General features: G+C 44.5%; 1 protein-coding gene across 3 annotated transcripts in view; it reads left to right on the top strand.

Moving 5' to 3' along the window:
• Positions 1-3,798: 3,798 nt before the first annotated feature.
• LRRC18 (leucine rich repeat containing 18) overlaps positions 3,799-18,698 on the top strand; it is a 46,978-nt gene continuing 32,078 nt past the window's right edge. Inside the window, exon 1 of one of the 3 annotated variants that reach the window (XM_056529908.1) lies at positions 3,799-3,876. The gene's annotated coding sequence lies outside the window, so the exon portion shown is untranslated. The remainder of the gene's footprint in view (positions 3,877-18,698) is intronic. The other 2 variants (XM_056529906.1, XM_056529907.1) reach the window with 2 other exon arrangements.

The following is an 18,698-nucleotide window of genomic DNA, read 5'->3' as shown; positions in this document are numbered from 1 at the left end:
GACCCCTTGAGGAACGTAACAAGGGATAAAGTGAGCCTTAATACCCCACAGGTGTTTCACGACTTTTGCATATGTAAAAAAAAAAAAAAAATTTCACTAAAATGTGGGTTTCCCCCCAAATTTCACATTTTTGCAAGGGTTAATAGCAGAAAAGACCCCCCCAAAATTTGTAACCCCATCTCTTCTGAGTATGGAGGTACCCCATAAGTGGACCTGAAGTGCACTACGGGCGAACTACAATGCTCAGAAGGGAAGGCGTCATATTTGGCTTTTTGAGAGCAAATTTTGCTCGGGGGCATGTCGCATTTAGGAAGCCCCTATGGTGCCAGAACAGCAAAATAACCCCCACATGGCATATCATTTTGGAAACTAGACCCCTCACAGAATGTAATGAGGGGTACAGTGAGCATTTACCCCCCACTGGTGTCTGACAGATCTTTGGAACAGTGGGCTGTGCAAAATTTTTCATTTTCACGGACCACTGTTCCAAAGATCCGTCAGACACCTGTGGGGTGTAAATTCTCACTGCACCCCTTATTACATTCCGTGAGGGGTGTAGTTTTCAAAATGGGGTCACATGTGGGTGTGTTTTTTTTTTTTGCGTTTGTCAGAACCGCTGTAACAATCAGCCACCTCTGTGCAAATCACCTCAAATGTACTCTCCCTTCTGGGCCTTGTTGTGCGCCCCCAGAGCACTTTGCGCCCACATATGGGGTATCTCCATACTCGGGAGAAATTGTGTTACAAATTTTGGGGGGTGTTTTTCCCTTTTACCTCTTGTGAAAATGAAAAGTATAGGGCAACACCAGCATGTTAGTGTAAATTTTTTTATTTTTTTACACTAACATGCTGGTGTAGACCCCAACTGTTCCTTTTCATAAGGGGTAAAAGGAGAAAAAGCCCCCCCAAAATTTGTTAGGCAATTTCTCCTGAGTACGGCGATACCCCATATGTGACCCTATTCTGTTGCCTTGAAATACAACAGGGCTCCAAAGTGAGAGCGCCATGTGCATTTGAGGCCTGAATTAGGGACTTGCATAGGGGTGGACATAGGGGTATTCTACGCCAGTGATTCCCAAACAGGGCGCCTCCAGCTGTTGCTAAACTCCCAGCATGCTTGGACAGTCAATTGCTGTCCAGAAATGCTGGGAGTTTTTGTTTTGCAACAGCTGGAGGCTCCATCTTAGAAACACTGCCGTACAATACGTTTTTCATTTTTATTGGAGAAGGGGGGTGGGGGGTGGGGGGGGGGGCAGTGTACGTGTGTATATGTAGTCTTTTACTCTTTATTTTATGTTAGTGTAGTGTAGTGTTTTTAGGTTACATTCACACTGGCGGCAGATTACACTGAGTCTCCCGCTAGGAGTTTGAGCTGCGGCGGAAAATTTGCCGCATCTCAAATTTGCAGCGGGGAACTCACTGTAATCTGCCGCCAGTGTGAATGTAGCCTGTACATTCACACGGGAGGGGGGTCAAAACTACAACTTCCAGCATGCACTGACAGACCATGCATGCTGGGAGTTGTAGTTTTGCAACAGCTGGAGGCTCACTGGCTGGAAAACCTTGAGTTAGGTTCTATGACCTAACTCAGTATTTTCCAACCAGTGTGCCTCCAGCTGTTGCAAAACTGCAACTCCCAGCATGTACTGATTGCGGAAGGGCATGCTGGGAGATGTAGTTATGCAATGGCTGGAGGCACGCAAGTACAACTCCCAGCATGCCAAGACAGCCTTATGCTGTTCCTGAATGCTGGGAGTTGTAGTTTTGCAAGATTTAGAGGGGTTCAAGTTGTAAATCACTGTCCAGTGGTCTCAAAACTGTGGCCCTCCAGATGTTGCAAAACTACAACTCTCAGCATGCCCAGCCAGCAAACTGCTGTCTGGGCATGCTGAGAGTTGTAGTTTTGCAACATCTGGAGGGCTACAGTTTGAGACCACTTAGTGATCTACAACCTGAACCCCTCTAAATATTGCAAAACTACAAGTCCCAGCATGCCCACACAGCAAACAGCTGTCTGGGCATGCTGGGAGTTGTAGTTTTGCAACATCTGGAGGGCCAGGGTTTAGAGACCACTGTAAACTGTGGCCCTCCGGATGTTGCTAGGCAACAACTCACCTAGCAGGACCCGGAAGCCGCCGCCGCACGTGGGGGATCCCCGCATGGAGGATCGCGATCCGGGATCCAGGTAGGGACCTTCGGCGCCGACCCTCCCTGGACGGTTCCTCCGTTTTGCCCGGACACCGATAGGTGGGCAAAGCGGGGGAACCGAACTTTAACCCCCCCTCCCCCGGTCTGCTATCAGTCGGTCGCTCGGCCGACCAATAGCAGGGATAGGAGGGGTGGCAACCCTGCCACCAAACTCCTATCCCTTTAGGGGGATCTAGGGTGTCTCGGACACCTACGATCCCTCTTATTTTCCGGGTCACCGGGTCACCAGTGACCCGTATGACCCGGAATCGCGCAGATCGCAGGTCTGAATTGACCTGCGATTTGCGCGCATCGCGGTCATGGGGGGGTCTCAGGACCCCCCTCGGCGATGTGCCGGGATGCCTGCTGTTAGATAACAGCAGTCATCCCGGCCCGATCACTGCTACCGGTGACGCGGCGCTCCCGGAACCCTGCGACGTACATGTACGTCGCCGTGCGCCAAGTGACACTTCGCGGCGCCATACATGTACGTCGCTCGTCGTGAAGGGGTTATACATTGTGTCACTGTCCCTGACTCATGTTTCTCCTCTACTTGCTTGGCCCTATAGAGCTAATCTTTCACAAATATTAACAATTATCCCATCCTTGTCACTAAATGTTATGTTGACAACGATGCAACAACAACAGTCTATTTACTGTTCAACCAAATGGAGAATAAAACAAAACCAACATATATGAGAACAAAGATACAAATAAGGGACAAACCTCCCTGTCACACATCCATCTAGTGACACTGGACAGACATAGTAGTATCAATAGAGACTGGAGAGTAGCCCATCTGGTCTGATCCCACCAGGGTCACTATAAGGGCAATGAAAGCAGTGGACCACTTAAAAAATATGTTTCTTTCACCACCTTCCTCCCACTGTCTATTTTTAGAAAATCATGGTAAATTTGTGACAGTTTTACCTTGATTTTGAGCTGATGATGGCTATAGTCTCTGTTTCCCTGGGCCACAGCCCATGCTATTTGTCTGGTAGATGGTAGATGAGGCGTGGGAGATGGTAGAGTACAATGATGAAGCAAGACACATGTTTAAAAAAATCTGGTCCAGATGGTAAAGAAATAGAAAGAAAATGGGGGACGTATTCAAAACTTTTTTGCACCAAACTTTAGGGACAGAAACTTTCCACTAAATATTCAAAGGGTTTTCGCTCTTTACTTTTGAAAATCACAAAAATGTTTTTGTTTTTGTTTGGGTGGGGAAGAAAGTGTTAATAATGATAATAATAAAATTGGGCTAAGGCTTAGACTTCGTTTTTCTTCAGAGGTTTGCAATAACACATCCATCTGTCTTCAGGGTTGCCTCAACTAAAATCGCAGTAGGGAAGGTTGTACTACTACATGACTCAAGCTTGTGTGGGCATTAATAGTGGTTTCAGTGAATATTATGTGGGATTAGCTTTTTCCCTCCTTAATTTTTTAGTGATTTACAAATTAGAGTGTAACTCTGCAATTTTGGCGCACATGCGCAGTATCGTCCGGGATGAGAAGGAGAGTTTAAGACATTATATGAATATTCATTAGCCGGGCGGTGCTGCGGGCCGGGCGGCGGTTACGTCACAGTGCCAGATGAAGGCAGTAACCCCGCCCGTGACAGTTAGCAGCTAATTTAAATATACAGAAAAACTGCTATAACGGGCGAACGGCGCAGTGCATCCGGGCAAGGTAGGACTCAAAATGTTCAGCATCTCCCATAATATCCACCGGTACCTGTGGATAGTGCGGGAGAAAACATATGACAGTTTCCCTTTAAATGTAGAAAACATTCACTATAAACTTAGATGAAAAGAAACTGATGGGTCTGAGTGTTTTGATACAATAGGGTTTAGGATTACAAAACAAGACTTACAGCTAGAGGTATTAAGAAATGTAAAATAAATAGCAAAAGGCCCCATCAAGAGTCAACCTTGTTATGATTTTAAGCTTTAAAGGAGAACTCCAGTTTACAAAAACTTATCCCCTATCCTAAGGATAGGGGATACGTGTCAGATCGTGGGGACGTCCAACCGCTGGGACCCCCCCCCCCAGCTATCTTCCTAATGGCCGCCCGGCTCTCCTACTTAATGGAGCATGTTAACAACAGCTTGAAGCTGTGGCCGACACCCCTCCTCCATGCAGCTCTATGGGAGAGCCGGATCACTGCACTCGGCAATCTCCATCTCTGCCATAGAGCTACATGGAGGGGGCATTACTCCACTCTTTTCATGCAGAGAGCAGGGGCACAGTGCGGGAGATTGCAGGGGGTGCCAGTGATCAGACCCGCCGCGATCTGGCACTTATACCCTATCCTTAGCATAGGGGATACATTTTTCTAAACGGACGTTCTTCTGTAGGTGGGAGGCAAGCCAGCAGAAGCCGTGATACTAAGGCTATTTTCACACTTCGTTGAGCATTGTACAGCCAAATCTGCTTAAAGGGGGTATCCAACATAAGGTGATTTTAGTACTTACCTGCCAGACAGTAATGGATTAACACAGGAAAGATCAGAGCTTGTCTTGGGACTTAATGGCTATGTTCTAAGTCCACTATGACGCTGTTGCTTTCTTTTTGTGAAATGGATATTTCCTGTTGGAGTTCCTTCTCTCCAACTACAAGTTCCGGGATCCCTTGTTTGTAAGTTTCTCCCTTCCACACATCAGTCATTGTTGCCCTGTGGTGAATGATCTCCCTCCCACCAAGCAGTCGCTCCATCCATTGAAACTCATACAGGCTCCCTTTCAACACCTGGATAGTAATGGAATGTCTCAGGCCACACTGCAACCTGGAAAAAGCTGAGATAGCCCTTGTTCTGTATGCTATTTAAAATGAACATCCGGAGCAAAGATCACATAAGATTGCAAGACCAGCCACCAAACACAGGTACAGACACTATATTGTGAACTACACTAACTTTACAGCCCCTGTAGCACAGTCAAACAAAGAAAAAAAAGTCCCAGAATACCCCTTTAACACAGATGTCAAAACAGGTCCTGGTAAATGCCTAAAAGCGTACCTGTCAGATCCACCAACATTTAAAAAAAAATATAGTAATATATCACTCAGTACCTAATCCTGACCACGAACATCTAATTTTTCATGTGTCTAGCACCTTTTTAAAAAAAAATTTTTTAATTGCACTTTTATTGATGCTCACTTGCTTGAATTCCTCTCCAAGGGAGGGGGCATGGCCTCACTGTGACGGCTTCAGCCCCCTCCCTCAGTATGCTGTCTGCTCACAGCTCCCCTAGCATTAACAAAACTACAACTCCCAGCATGTCCTTAATGTCAGTGCATGCTGGGAGTTGTAGTATTGTTAATGCTAGGGGAGATGTGAGCAAGCAGATGGTTACATCTCCCTTAGCATTGGCAAAACTACAATTCCCAGCATATCCTCACTGTCAGGGCATGCTGGGAGTTGTAATATTGCTAACCCTCGGGGTGGGCAGAGATGTGAGCGGTGACAGACAGACATGTGAGTGGTGGGGCGGGCAGCTATGGTAGGGAGAGATGTGAGCGGTGGCTATACGAGCAGCAGTGAGAGGGCTGATGTGGCGTCGATCCCGGGAGCTGCAATAGCCGACATCAGCTGTATTCCCCAGTGCGCTCCTAGCACTCACAGCATCAGTGATGCTAGAAGTGCTCTGATGTCGGCACTAGTGTTGCTCGCGAATATTCGCAATGCGAATTTTATTCGCGAATATCGCATATTCGCGAATTCGCGAATATAGCACTATATAGTCGTAATTACGAATATTCTTTTTATTTATTTTTTTATTATTTTTTTTTATCACAGTACACATGACAGTGATCATCTCTCTCTGCTTCCAGCTTGTGTGGTGTATAGAAGGCTCTAATACTACTGTGTGAGACTGGCGTGCGAATTTTCGCATATGCGAAAATTTGCATATGCTACTTTTCACATATGCGTATTTTCGCCTATGCTAATTTATGTATATGATAATTTTCGCATATGCAAATTTTCGCATACGCAAATGTTCGCATATGTGAAAATAAAACGCGAATATTACGAATATGCGAATTTAGCGTATATTTCACAAATATTTGTCCATATATTCGCGAATTCGAATATGGCCTATGCCGCTCAACACTAGTCGGCACTGGTGTGGCAGTGCAGGCAGTGCAGTTTACTTACCCTGTGCTTTCTCCCTGTGGCCACGCACTCACACAGGCAGAGTGAGGGGGCCTGGAGCAAGCACAGCAGAGCTGGACCTGCTGTCAGTCAAACCTAGGTCCATGACGTAGGCAATGACTGCTGGACACGACTGAACTGGTATGTGTCCAAGCAGGGAGGGGGACCCCTAGTGGCCAGTTTTTTCACTGGCTTTTTCAGCATGAAAGCCTCAAAATTTTCTAATGAAAGCAATTGCAAAACATATTATTATAACTCAAAAAAATAGCCACAGCATTATGGTAAGCGCAGATCCTTCCTAAGCATGTCCATTACTGTCTGGCAGGTAAGTACTTACCTTATGGTTGATATCCCCTTTATAAAAACATGGTAGGCCCCACCAGGTTATGAGTCCAGGGACTTTTGTTTGCCCTATGTGATTCTTAAATGACTAGGCTAGATTTTCATGTAGCAGCAGTAAACAATATGGCTCTCTCCACACTGTGATTTTTATTTTCATTTTAAGCCTCAAAATCTGGCTCTAAAGTGTTGTTGAGCCCTTTTTTTCCATTTAGGCATTTTTTTTGCCCTTTTTGGGGGTATATTTAGGCATTTTTAGGGCTGCAGCACAAACTACAGCCTGTAAAATGACATATGGGGCTATTCTGGAATGTTTAACCCCTTGGGGACTGAGCCCATTTTCACCTTAGAGCGTACCAGTCAGATACAACAAATTTTTTTAATTAACATATCACTCAGTACCTAATCCTGACCATGTGCATCTAATTTTTGTGTCTAGCACCTTTTTTTAATTTTTTTTATTACACTTTAAATTTAGCTCACTAGTCTGAATTCTTCTCAAAGGGAGGGGGCGTGGCCTCACTGTGCAGGTCTCCGCCCCCTCCCTCAGTATGCTGTCTGCTCACATCTCCCCTAGCATTAGCAAAACTACAACTCCCATCTTGTCCTCACTGACAGTAGCGGGACACAAGCTGAAAGTGGGAGGATTTTTCCTCCAGCTGTGAGCCCTGTGCTCACAGCTGTCAATCAAGGAAGGGTGTCCATGACATAGGTGATGAAGCATGGACACAGCAGGACTAGTATGTATCCAAGCAGGCAGGGGGGGCAGTTGTTTGACTGGCTTTTTCAGTATGAAATACTGAACATTTTCTAATGAAAGCAATTGGAAAACCTATACATGCTTTACAACATCTCAAAACTTTTTGTATTTGACAGTGCCCATTTAAGGACCAGAGCATTTTTTGCAATTCTGACCACTGGTCACTTTAAGCATTATTAACTCTGGGATGCTTGTACTTATGAATTTGATTCTGAGAATGTTTTTTCTTGACATATTCTACTTTATGTTAGTGGTAAATTGTCATCTATATAATTAGAAAATTTAGCATTTTTATTACTTTGAAGCTCTCTGATTTTAAGGAAAATAGACATACAAAATAAATTATATATTAATTCACATATACAATATGTCTACTTTATGTCTGCATCATAAAGTTGACATGTTTTTACTTTTTGAAGACATCAGAGGGCTTCAAAGTATAGCAGCAATTTTCCAATTTTTCAAGTAAATTTCAAAATCTGAATTTTTTAGGGACCAGTTCAGTTTTGAAGTGAATTTAAAGGGTACCTCTCATCAAAAAAACTTTTGATATATTATAGATTAATGTATGCAGAATAACATTACAATTGCATGTTATTAAAAAATATGCTTTTCTATTTAATTTTCCACTTTGAAGAAATGACCACTTGGGGTCTCCCTACCTGTCCTGGCAGCAAGCATTTAAGACTCATGCTGGAGTCCTAAACACTACGAGCTGCCAGTCTGCTTTGTTCACAAAGGAGAACACTCAGAGCAGCCAGCCTGCTTTGTTCACAGCCTGTTTGGTTGTGAACAAAGCAGGCTGGCAGCTCTGAGTGTTTAGGACTCCAGCATGAGTCAGAAATGCTTGCTGTCAGGACTGATCGGGAAAAATACAATAGAAAGAAGCATATTTTTCATTAACATGCTATTGGAAAGTTATTCAACATTCATTAATCTAAAATATAGCAAAAGTTTATTTGATGAGAGGTGCCCTTTAAGGGTCTTGATATTAGAAATACCACATAATGGACCCCATTATGAAAACTGCACCACTCATGTATTAAAAATGACATTCAGAAAGTTTGTTAACCCTTTAGGTGTTTCACGGGAATAGCAGCAAAGTGGAGGCCAAAATTCTAAATCTAAATTTTTTTACACTTGTATGTTCTTGTAGACACATTTTTTTCTTTTATAAGGGATAAAAGGAGAAAAAGCCCCCTAAAATATGTAACCCAATTTCTCTTGAGTAAGGAAATACCTCATATGTGGATGTAAAGTGCTTTGTGGGCGCACTAGAGGGCTCAGAAGAGAAGGAGCGATAAGGGGATTTTGGAGAGCAAATTTTGCTGCAATGGTTTTTGAGGGGCATGTTGCATTTAGGAAGCCCTTATGGTGCCAGAACAGCGAAAAACACCCCGCATGGTATACTATTTGGGAAACTACACCCCTCAAGGAACGTAACAAGGGGTGCAGAGAGCATTTACACCCCACTGACATTTGACAAATTTTCAATGAAGTTGGATGTGAAAATGAAACATTTTATTTTTTTCACTAAAATGCTGATGTTACCCCAAATTTTTCATTTTCAAAAAGGGTAATAGGTGAAAATGTCCTCCAAAATTTGAAACCCCATTTCTCTCGAGTAAGGAAATACCTCATATGTGGATGTAAAGTGATCTGCGGGTGCACTAGAGGGCTCAGAAGGGAAGAAGCGACAGTGGACTTTTGGAAAATGAATTTTGCTGAAATGGTTTTTTTGGGGGCATGTCCCATTTAGGAAGCCTCTATGGTGCAAGAACATTAAAAAAAAAAAAAAACACATGGTACACTATTTGGGAAACTACAACCCTCAAGGAACGTAACAAGGGGATCAGTGAGCATTTACACCCCACTGACGTTTGACAGCTCTTTGTAACAGTTGGCTGTGCAATTGAAAAATTTTATTTAAAATTTTCCCATCAAACTTTCACGAAAATTCGTCAAACTCCTGTGGGGTGTTAAGGCGCACTATACCCCTTTTTATGTTCCGTGAGGGGTGTAGTAATTTCCAAAATGGGGTCACATGTGGGTATTTATTTTTTTGCGTTTATGTCAGAACCGCTGTAAAATCAGCCACCCCTGTGCAAATCACCAATTTAGTCCTCAAATGTACATAGTGCGCTCTCACTCCTGAGCCTTGTTGTGCGCTTGCAGAGCATTTTACGTCCACATATGGGGTATTTCCGTACTTTCTGTATTTCCGAGAAATTTTGGGGTCTTTATTTTCTATTACCTCGAATGAAAATGAAAAGTATGGGGCAACACCAGCATGCTAGTGTAAAAAATCATCACCATCACCATCTTCCACCGCTCTGCCACAACATCCAGCAGAGCGGGGGAAATAAACTTTCACCCCCCGCCCCTGCCCTGCGATTTGCCGGTCAGTCCTGATCGGCCACCTCGCTCCTATCCTTTAGAATGGTCGGAGCTGTTTCTGACAGCTTCGATCATCCCTATTTTCCGGGCTATCGGGTCATCAGAGACCAGATCAGCCCGAAATTGCCGTGAATCACCGATCTGAATTGATCGGCGATTTGTGGCATGGGGGGCAGGCATTTGCATGGGATGCCTTCTGAATTATTTCAATAGGCATCCTGTTCCGATCCCCGTCCGGTTAGCTCCCTGGTACTTAAGGACCAAGGGCGTACCTGTACGCCCGTGGGAATTTCGGTCCCCGCCGTGCACGGAACGGGGATCAGACCGGGGTGACTGCTGATATCTATCAGCAGGCATCCCATTCAAATACCCTATCCGCAAATTGCCAGTGAATTCACACCGGCGATTTGCGGCTATTCCGGGTCATACGGGTCTCCGGTGACCCGGAAAATAAGTGGGATCGGGGCTGTCCAAGACACCCACAATCCCCTGGAGGGATAAGAGTGAGGTAGCAGGGGTGCCACCCCTCCTATCCCTGCAATTGGTCGTCTGGAAGCGATGACCAATAGCAGATGGGGGGCGGGGGATGTTAACTTTCGGTTTCCCTATCCTGCCCACCCACAATAAGCTGGGCAGAACGGGGAAACCGACGAGGACCGGCGCCGAAGGTCCAATAACACTTTGGCGACAGCAGCGGGCGGCGATCGGTTGCTGTGTAGGCATGCTGGGATTTGTAGTTTTGCAACAGCTGGAGGGTCACAGTTTGGAGATCACTGTGCAGTGATCTCTAAACTGTGGCCCTCTAGATCTTGCAAAACTACAACTCCTAGCATGCCCACACAGCAGTTTGCTGTCTGGGCATGCAGGGATTTGTATTTTTGCAACATCTGGAGGGCCACAGTTTGGAGATTATTGTGCAGTGGTCTTTAAACTGTAGCCCTCCAGATGTTGCAAAACTGCAAATCCCAACATGCCCAAACAGCAAAAAGCTGTCTCGGCATGCTCAGAGTTGTAGTTGCGTACCTCCAGCTGTTGCATAACTACATCTCCCAGCATGCCCTTCGGCGATCAGTACTTGCTGGGAGTTGTAGTTTTGCAACAGCTGGAGGCACACTGGTTGGAAAATACTGAGTTAGGTAACAGAACCTACAATCACTACAATGTGAGCGGGCTCAGCCACATCAATTAGAAAAGGGGTGCTGCTATACGTATCAATGTAATACAGTATCCAGAAAGAAAAAGAAACATGCAAAACAGCGCACACCCATAAATATCAAAAAAAGTACTCTTTATTAATACATGAATCAAAAAGACAGACAAGGTTCTTAAAAACATTTAAAACAGGCCTAAAGCAGCCAAAGCACAAAACAGGGTGAGCTCCCTCAACAAAGGGATCCCCACCCAGGGCACATGCCTATTACAGTACATCAATATCGTCACTATGTCATGCAAATAAGCTACCGCATAACACTAAATTCATCACAACAGCCCATATACAACCTGTATTCTCATGTAGCAAGTAGTGGTGAAGTGACACAGGACGGTTAATGGAGGTGTTGCCAGGCAAGTGCCCCCCTAAAGACCCCACGCGTTCCGTTGCCCGTCGGCAACTTCCTCAGGGGTTGCCGACGGGCAACGGAACGCGTGGGGTCTTTAGGGGGGCACTTGCCTGGCAACACCTCCATTAACCGTCCTGTGTCACTTCACCACTACTTGCTACATGAGAATACAGGTTGTATATGGGCTGTTGTGATGAATTTAGTGTTATGCGGTAGCTTATTTGCATGACATAGTGACGATATTGATGTACTGTAATAGGCATGTGCCCTGGGTGGGGATCCCTTTGTTGAGGGAGCTCACCCTGTTTTGTGCTTTGGCTGCTTTAGGCCTGTTTTAAATGTTTTTAAGAACCTTGTCTGTCTTTTTGATTCATGTATTAATAAAGAGTACTTTTTTGATATTTATGGGTGTGCGCTGTTTTGCGTGTTTCTTTTTCTTTCTGGATAAGGTAACAGAACCTAACTGCAGGTTTTACAACCAGTGTGCCTCCAGCTGTTGCAAAAGTACAACTCCCAACATGCACGGTCTGTGAGTGCATGCTGGGAGTTGTAGTTTTGAATCAGCTGGAGGTTTGCCCCCCCCCCCCTAGGTGAATGTACAGGGTACATTCACACATGCAGGTTTATGAAGAGTTTCCTGCTTCAAGTTTGAGATGCGGCAAATTTTTCGCTGCATCGCAAACTCCTAGTAGGAAACTAACCGTAACCCGCCAGTGCGAATGTACCCTAAAAACACTACACTACAATAAACTAAGACATAATAAAGGGTAAAACACTACATATACACCCCCTTACACTGCCCCCCCCCCAATAAAAATGAAAAACGTATCGTACGGCAGTGTTTCCAAAATTGAACCTCCAGCTGTTGCAAAACAACAACTCCCAGCATTTCTGGACAGCGACTGACTGTCCAGGCATGCTGGGAGCTTAGCAACAGCTGGAGGTACCCTGTTTGGGAATCACTGGCGTAGAATACCCCTATGTCCACCCCTATGCAATCCCTAATTTAGTCCTCAAATGCGCATGCCCCTCTCTCACTTCGGAGCCCTGTCGTGTTTCAAGGAAACAGTTTAGGGCCACATATGGGGTATTTCCGTTTTCGGGAGAAATTGCACTACAAATTTTGGGGGGCTTTTTCTCCTTTTACCCCTTATGAAAAGGAAAAGTTGAGTATGGAAATACTCTATATGTGGGCGTATAATGCTCTGCGGGTGCACAACAAGGCTCAGGAGTGAGAGCGCACTATGTAAATTTGAGGCCTAAATTGGTGATTTGCACAGGGGTGGCTGATTTTACAGAGGTTCTGACATAAACGCAAAAAAATAAATACCCACATGTGACCCCCATTTTGGAAACTACACCCCTGTCGGAATGTAACAAGGGGTATAGTGAGCCTTAACACCCCACAGGTGTTTAAAGAATTTTCATTAAAGTTGGATGGGAAAATTAGAAAAAAAATGTTTTCACTAAAATGCTGGTGTTACCCTAAATTTAGGGAAATAAGGGAAAATAGGAAAAAAGCCCCCCAAAATTTGTAACCCCATTTCTTCTGAGTAAGAACATACCCCATATATGGATTAGACTTGTGCACTAGAAAAATTTTCGTTTAATTTCGTTTCGTTTTTTCGTTTTGGAAAAAAATTTCGGTTCGGCAATATTTTCGGTTTAGATTTTTCGGATACATTCGGTATTCGGGTATTCGTGTTGTTTTTTTCGGATACATTCGGTATTCGGGTACATTCGGTAAATCTTTAGTCTTTTTTTGGACTTTAGCGATCCTAATAAATAATGGAGATACCTTTTTTATTAAAATTTCGCAGGGTATCATAAAAAAATCATAATAAAAAAGATACAGTGGTGATGAAAAAAATTGTATCTAACGAAATGTATCTTTTTTATTATGAAATGTTTATTCATTTTTAAACAGGGATCAATTTATGTGAGCGGGTAAAGCACTAAAAATGTAGCCGACAATAATGAAAATGTAGTGTGTGCGTGTTTTTCACTTTTTTTTAAAACATTTTTTAGGTAGTACTACTACTCCCAGCATGGAACACACTCTTCCATGATGGGAGTAGTAGTTACCTGTACTAATTAACAGATCGCCGGGGACCCTTGCGATCCTCTTGTATAATGTATAGATGCGGCGGCCGCTATTCTATGGTCCCCTGCACTCACGTATATATACACATATTCATATTTCCCGCAGAGCTGTGATTGGCCAGATGGTTCCAGCCAATCACAGCTCTCTGTGAGAAATAGAAATATGTGTATATATACAGCCGTGCAGGGGTCCATAGGAGAGCGGCCGCCGCATTCATACATTATACTGGAGGATCACAGCGGGCGTCAGGAGTGATACCCGCAGTGATCTTTCCTTTACTACAAGTACTACCACTCCCAACATGGAGTACACTCTGCTCCATGCTGGGAGCTGTAGTACCTGTATTAATAGACAGATCGCAGCGGGTGTCAGAAGTTACACTCGCTGCGATATGTCTATTAATGCAGGTACTACAGCTCCCAGCATGGAGCAGAGTGTGCTCCATGTTGGGAGTATTAGTACCTGCAGTAAGGGACAGATCCCAGGGATGTCACTCCTCCTGACACCCGCTGCGATCCTCCTTATGTGAATGTCGGGATCAGCTGTTCTCAGGGCTTCAGAGCCAGGAGAACAGCTGACGCTGAGCTGTAGGTATACATCGTATATCTACTGCCCAGCAAGAACTTACAGTGAGCCTGCAATGTGTATATACAGTATACACATTGCTGGCTCACTTAACCTCTTGCTGAGCTGTGCGCTATGCGCAAGCCCAGCAAGGGAAGAGTTAACTTACACTGCTGGACAGTGTAGGTTAACCCTTTGTGCGGTATACACTTTATACAGCTATCTATAGATAGCTGTATACAGTGTATAAAGAAGACGAAGTCCAGCTTACTTCCCTCGAGTCCCGGGCCGGGTTCGTGTAGCTCCGCCCCCTAGCGATGACGTCATTAGGGGGCGGAGCTACAGAAGGGAACAAGGCTAGTTTATCTGAAGCTCTGTTCACATTGTACGTTTTGTATAATGTGAACAGACCCTTCTGGCAGTGTCTACCCAGACAGGGAGACTCCAGCTGTTGCTAAACTACAACTCCCAGCATGCCCAGACAGCCAAAGGCTGTCTGGGCATGCTGGGAGTTGTAGTTTTGCACCAATTGGTGGCTCCCTGTTTGGGTAGACATTGCATCATGGGTGCTCTCCCCAGCGGACAGCGCCAAAAATGTCATAACCAATTTTTTGTGTTTTTTTTTCTTCTCATTTCAGATCCGTGTATGCAGAGGATTACTGCGGATTCGATGGATTACGGCGGATTATTTTTTTTCCCTTTAATAAAATGGTTAACGAGGGCTGTGGGGGAGTGTTTTTTTAAATAAAATAATTTTTCCAATGTGTTGTGTTTTTTTTTTATTTTTATTGAATTTTCAGGGTTAGTAGCGGAAGCTGTCTTATTGACGGAATCCATTACTAGGCCAGGGCTTAGTGCTAGCCCCAAAAACAGCTAGCGCTAACCCCCAATTATTACCCCGGTACCCACCGCCACAGGGGTGCCGGGAAGAGCCGGTACCAACAGGCCCGGAGCGTCAAAAATGGCGCTCCTGGACCTAGGCGGTAACAGGCTGGCGTTATTTAGGCTGGGGAGGGCCAGTAACAATGGTCCTCACCCACCCTGGTAACGTCAGGCTGTTGCTGTTTGGTTGGTATTGTGCTGAGAATGAAAATACGGGGAACCCTATGCGTTTTTTTTTTTAAATTTAAATAAAAAAATTAATTAAAAAAACGCATAGGGTTCCCCGTATTTTCATTCTCAGCCAGATACCAACCAAACAGCAACAGCCTGACGTTACCAGGGTGGGCGAGGACCATTGTTACTGGCCCTCCCCAGCCTAAATAACGCCAGCCTGTTACCGCCTAGGCCCAGGAGCGCCATTTTGACGCTCCGGGCCTGTTGGTACCGGCTCTTCCCGACACCCCTGTGGCGGTGGGTACCGGGGTAATAATTGGGGGTTAGCGCTAGCTGTTTTTGGGGCTAGCACTAAGCCCTAGCCTAGTAATGAATTCCGTCAATAAGACAGCGTCCACTACTAACCTTGAAAATTCAATAAAAAAAAAAAAACACAACACATTGGAAAAATTATTTTATTTAAAAAAACACTCCCCCACAGCCCTCGTTAACCATTTTATTAAAGGAAAAAATAAATAATCCGCCGTAATCCATCGAATCCGCAGTAATCCTCTGCATACACGGATCTGAAACGAGAAGAAAAAAACACAAAAAATTGGTTATGACATTTTTGGCGCTGTCCGCTGGGGAGAGCACCCATGATGCAATGTCTACCCAAACAGGGAGCCACCAATTGGTGCAAAACTATAACTCCCAGCATGCCCAGACAGCCTTTGGCTGTCTGGGCATGCTGGGAGTTGTAGTTTAGCAACAGCTGGAGTCTCCCTGTCTGGGTGGACACTGCCAGAAGGGTCTGTTCACATTATACAAAACGTACAATGTGAACAGAACTTCAGATTAATTAGCCTTGTTCCCTTCTGTAGCTCCGCCCCCTAATGACGTCATCACTAGGGGGCGGAGCTACACGAACCCCGCTGGACTCGAGGGAAGTAAGCTGGACTTCGTCTTCTGTATACACTGTATACAGCTATCTATAGATAGCTGTATATAGTGTGTACCGCCCAAAGGGTTAACCTACACTGTCCAGCAGTGTAAGTTAACCCTTCCCTTGCTGGGCTTGCGCATAGCGCACAGCTCAGCAAGGGGTTAAGTGAGCCAGCAATGTGTATACTGTATACACATTGCAAGCTCACTGTAAGTTCTTGCTGGGCAGTAGATATACGATGTATACCTACGGCTCAGCGTCAGCTGTTCTCCTGGCTCTGTAGCCCTGAGAACAGCTGATCCCGACATTCACATAAGGAGGATCGCAGCGGGTGTCAGGAGGAGTGACATCCCTGGGATCTGTCCCTTACTGCAGGTACTAATACTCCCAACATGGAGCACACTCTGCTCCATGCTGGGAGCTGTAGTACCTGCATTAATAGACATATGGCAGCGAGTGTAACCGCTGCGATCTGTCTATTAATACAGGTACTACAGTTCCCAGCATGGAGCAGAGTGTGCTCCATGTTGGGAGTATTAGTACTTGTAGTAAAGGAAAGATCACTGCGGGTATCACTCCTGACGCCCGCTGCGATCCTCCAGTATAATGTATGAATGCGGCGGCCGCTCTCCTATGGACCCCTGCACTCACGTATATATACACATATTCCTATTTCTCACAGAGAGCTGTGATTGGCTGGAACCATCTGGCCAATCACAGCTCTGCGGGAAATATGAATATGTGTACATATACGTGAGTGCAGGGGACCATAGAAGAGCGGCCGCCGCATCTATACATTATACAAGATGATCGCAAGGGACCCCTGCGATCTGTCAATTAGTACAGGTAACTACTACTCCCATCATGGAAGAGTGTGTTCCATGCTGGGAGTAGTAGTACTACCTAAAAAATGTTTTTAAAAAAAGTGAAAAACAAGCACACACTACATTTTCATTATTGTCGGCTACATTTTTAGTGCTTTACCCGCTCACATAAATTGATCCCTGTTTAAAAATGAATAAACATTTCATAATAAAAATGATACATTTCATTAGATACAATTTTTTCCATCACCACTGTATCTTTTTTATTATGATTTTTTTATGATACCCTACGAAATTTTTATAAAAAAAGTATCTCCATAATCTTTTAGGATCGCTAAAGTCCAAAAAAAGAATAAAAAGATTTACCGAATGTACCCGAATACCGAATGTATCCGAAAAATCAAACTATCTATATCCTTTTTATTATATTTATCAGAATGAATTCTTCACGTTCGTTTACAGATAACGAATGCATTCGTTATTTACAGCATTATGGTTGGGAAATAACGAATGTATTCGTTACTTTGCTATTCGTATTATCGTGGCTATTCGGGAATGTTCAAAATATGTTTTCGTGCATTCGGTTCGGTCCGAATGCACGAAAACGGTAAAATTCGTTAATTTAGACATTCGTGCCGAACCGAATTGCACATGTCTAATATGGATGCAAAGTGCTCTGCGAGTGCACTACAATGCTCAGAAGAGAAGGAGCGCCATTGGGCTTTTGGAGAGAAAATTTGTCCGGAATTGGAGGCCACGTGTGTTTACAAAGCCCTCATAGTGCCAGAACAATGGACGCCCCCCCCCCACCTGTGACTCCATTTTGGAATCTACACCCCTCATGTAATGTAATAAATGGTACAGTGAGCATTCACGCCCCACAGGTGTCTGATAGATTTTTTGGAACAGTGGTCCGTGAAAATGAAAAATGTAATTTTTAATTTGCACAGCCCACTGTTCCAAAGATCTGTCAAACACCAGTGGGGTGTAAATGCTCACACAACCCTTATTAAATTCTGTGAGGGGTGTAGTTTCCAAAAAAGGGTCACATGTGGGGGGGTGTCCACTGTTCTGGCACCACTGGGGGCTTTGTAAATGCCCCTGGCCCCTGACTTCTATTCCAAACAAATTCTCTCTCTTGAAGCTCAATGGCGGTCCTCCTCCTCTGAGCTTTGTAGTGCACCAGCAGAGCACTTGACGTCCACACATGGGGTATTTCCATACTCAGAAGAAATGGGGTTACAAATTTTGGGGGGTCATCTTCTCCTATTACCGCTTGTGAAAATGTATAATTTGGGGAAAAACCTGCACTTTTGTGAATTTTTTTTTTCATTTATACGTCCAACTTTAACAAAAAGTCGTCAAACACCTGTGAGGTGTTAAGGCTCACCGTACCCCTTGTTACGTTCCTTGAGAGGGGTAGTTTCCAAAGTAGTATGCCATGTGTTTAATTTTTGCTGTTCTGGCACCATAGGGGCTTCCTAAATGCCACATGCCCCCCAAAAACAATTTCAGCCAAATTTGCTTTCCAAAAGCCAAATGTGACTCCTTCTCTTCTGAGCATTGTAGTTCGCCAGCAGAGCATTTTATGTCCTAACATGGGGTATTTCCATACTCATAAGAGATGGGGTTACAAATTTTGGGGGGCATTTTCTCCCATCACCCTTTTCTAAAAATGATAAACGTTAGTGAAATTTTTTTTTCCATTTACACATCCGACTTTAACAAAAAGTCATCAAACACCTGTAGGGTGTTAAGGCTCACTGGACCCCTCGTTACGTGGCTTGAGGGGTGTAGTTTCCAAAATGGTATGCCATGTTTGGGGTTTTC

This window comes from Hyla sarda, chromosome 7 (assembly GCF_029499605.1).
Source record: "Hyla sarda isolate aHylSar1 chromosome 7, aHylSar1.hap1, whole genome shotgun sequence".
Lineage (NCBI taxonomy): Eukaryota > Metazoa > Chordata > Amphibia > Anura > Hylidae > Hyla > Hyla sarda.
The sequence above is the reverse complement of the archived record's forward strand: the minus strand, read 5'-3'. Positions and strand labels throughout refer to the sequence as shown.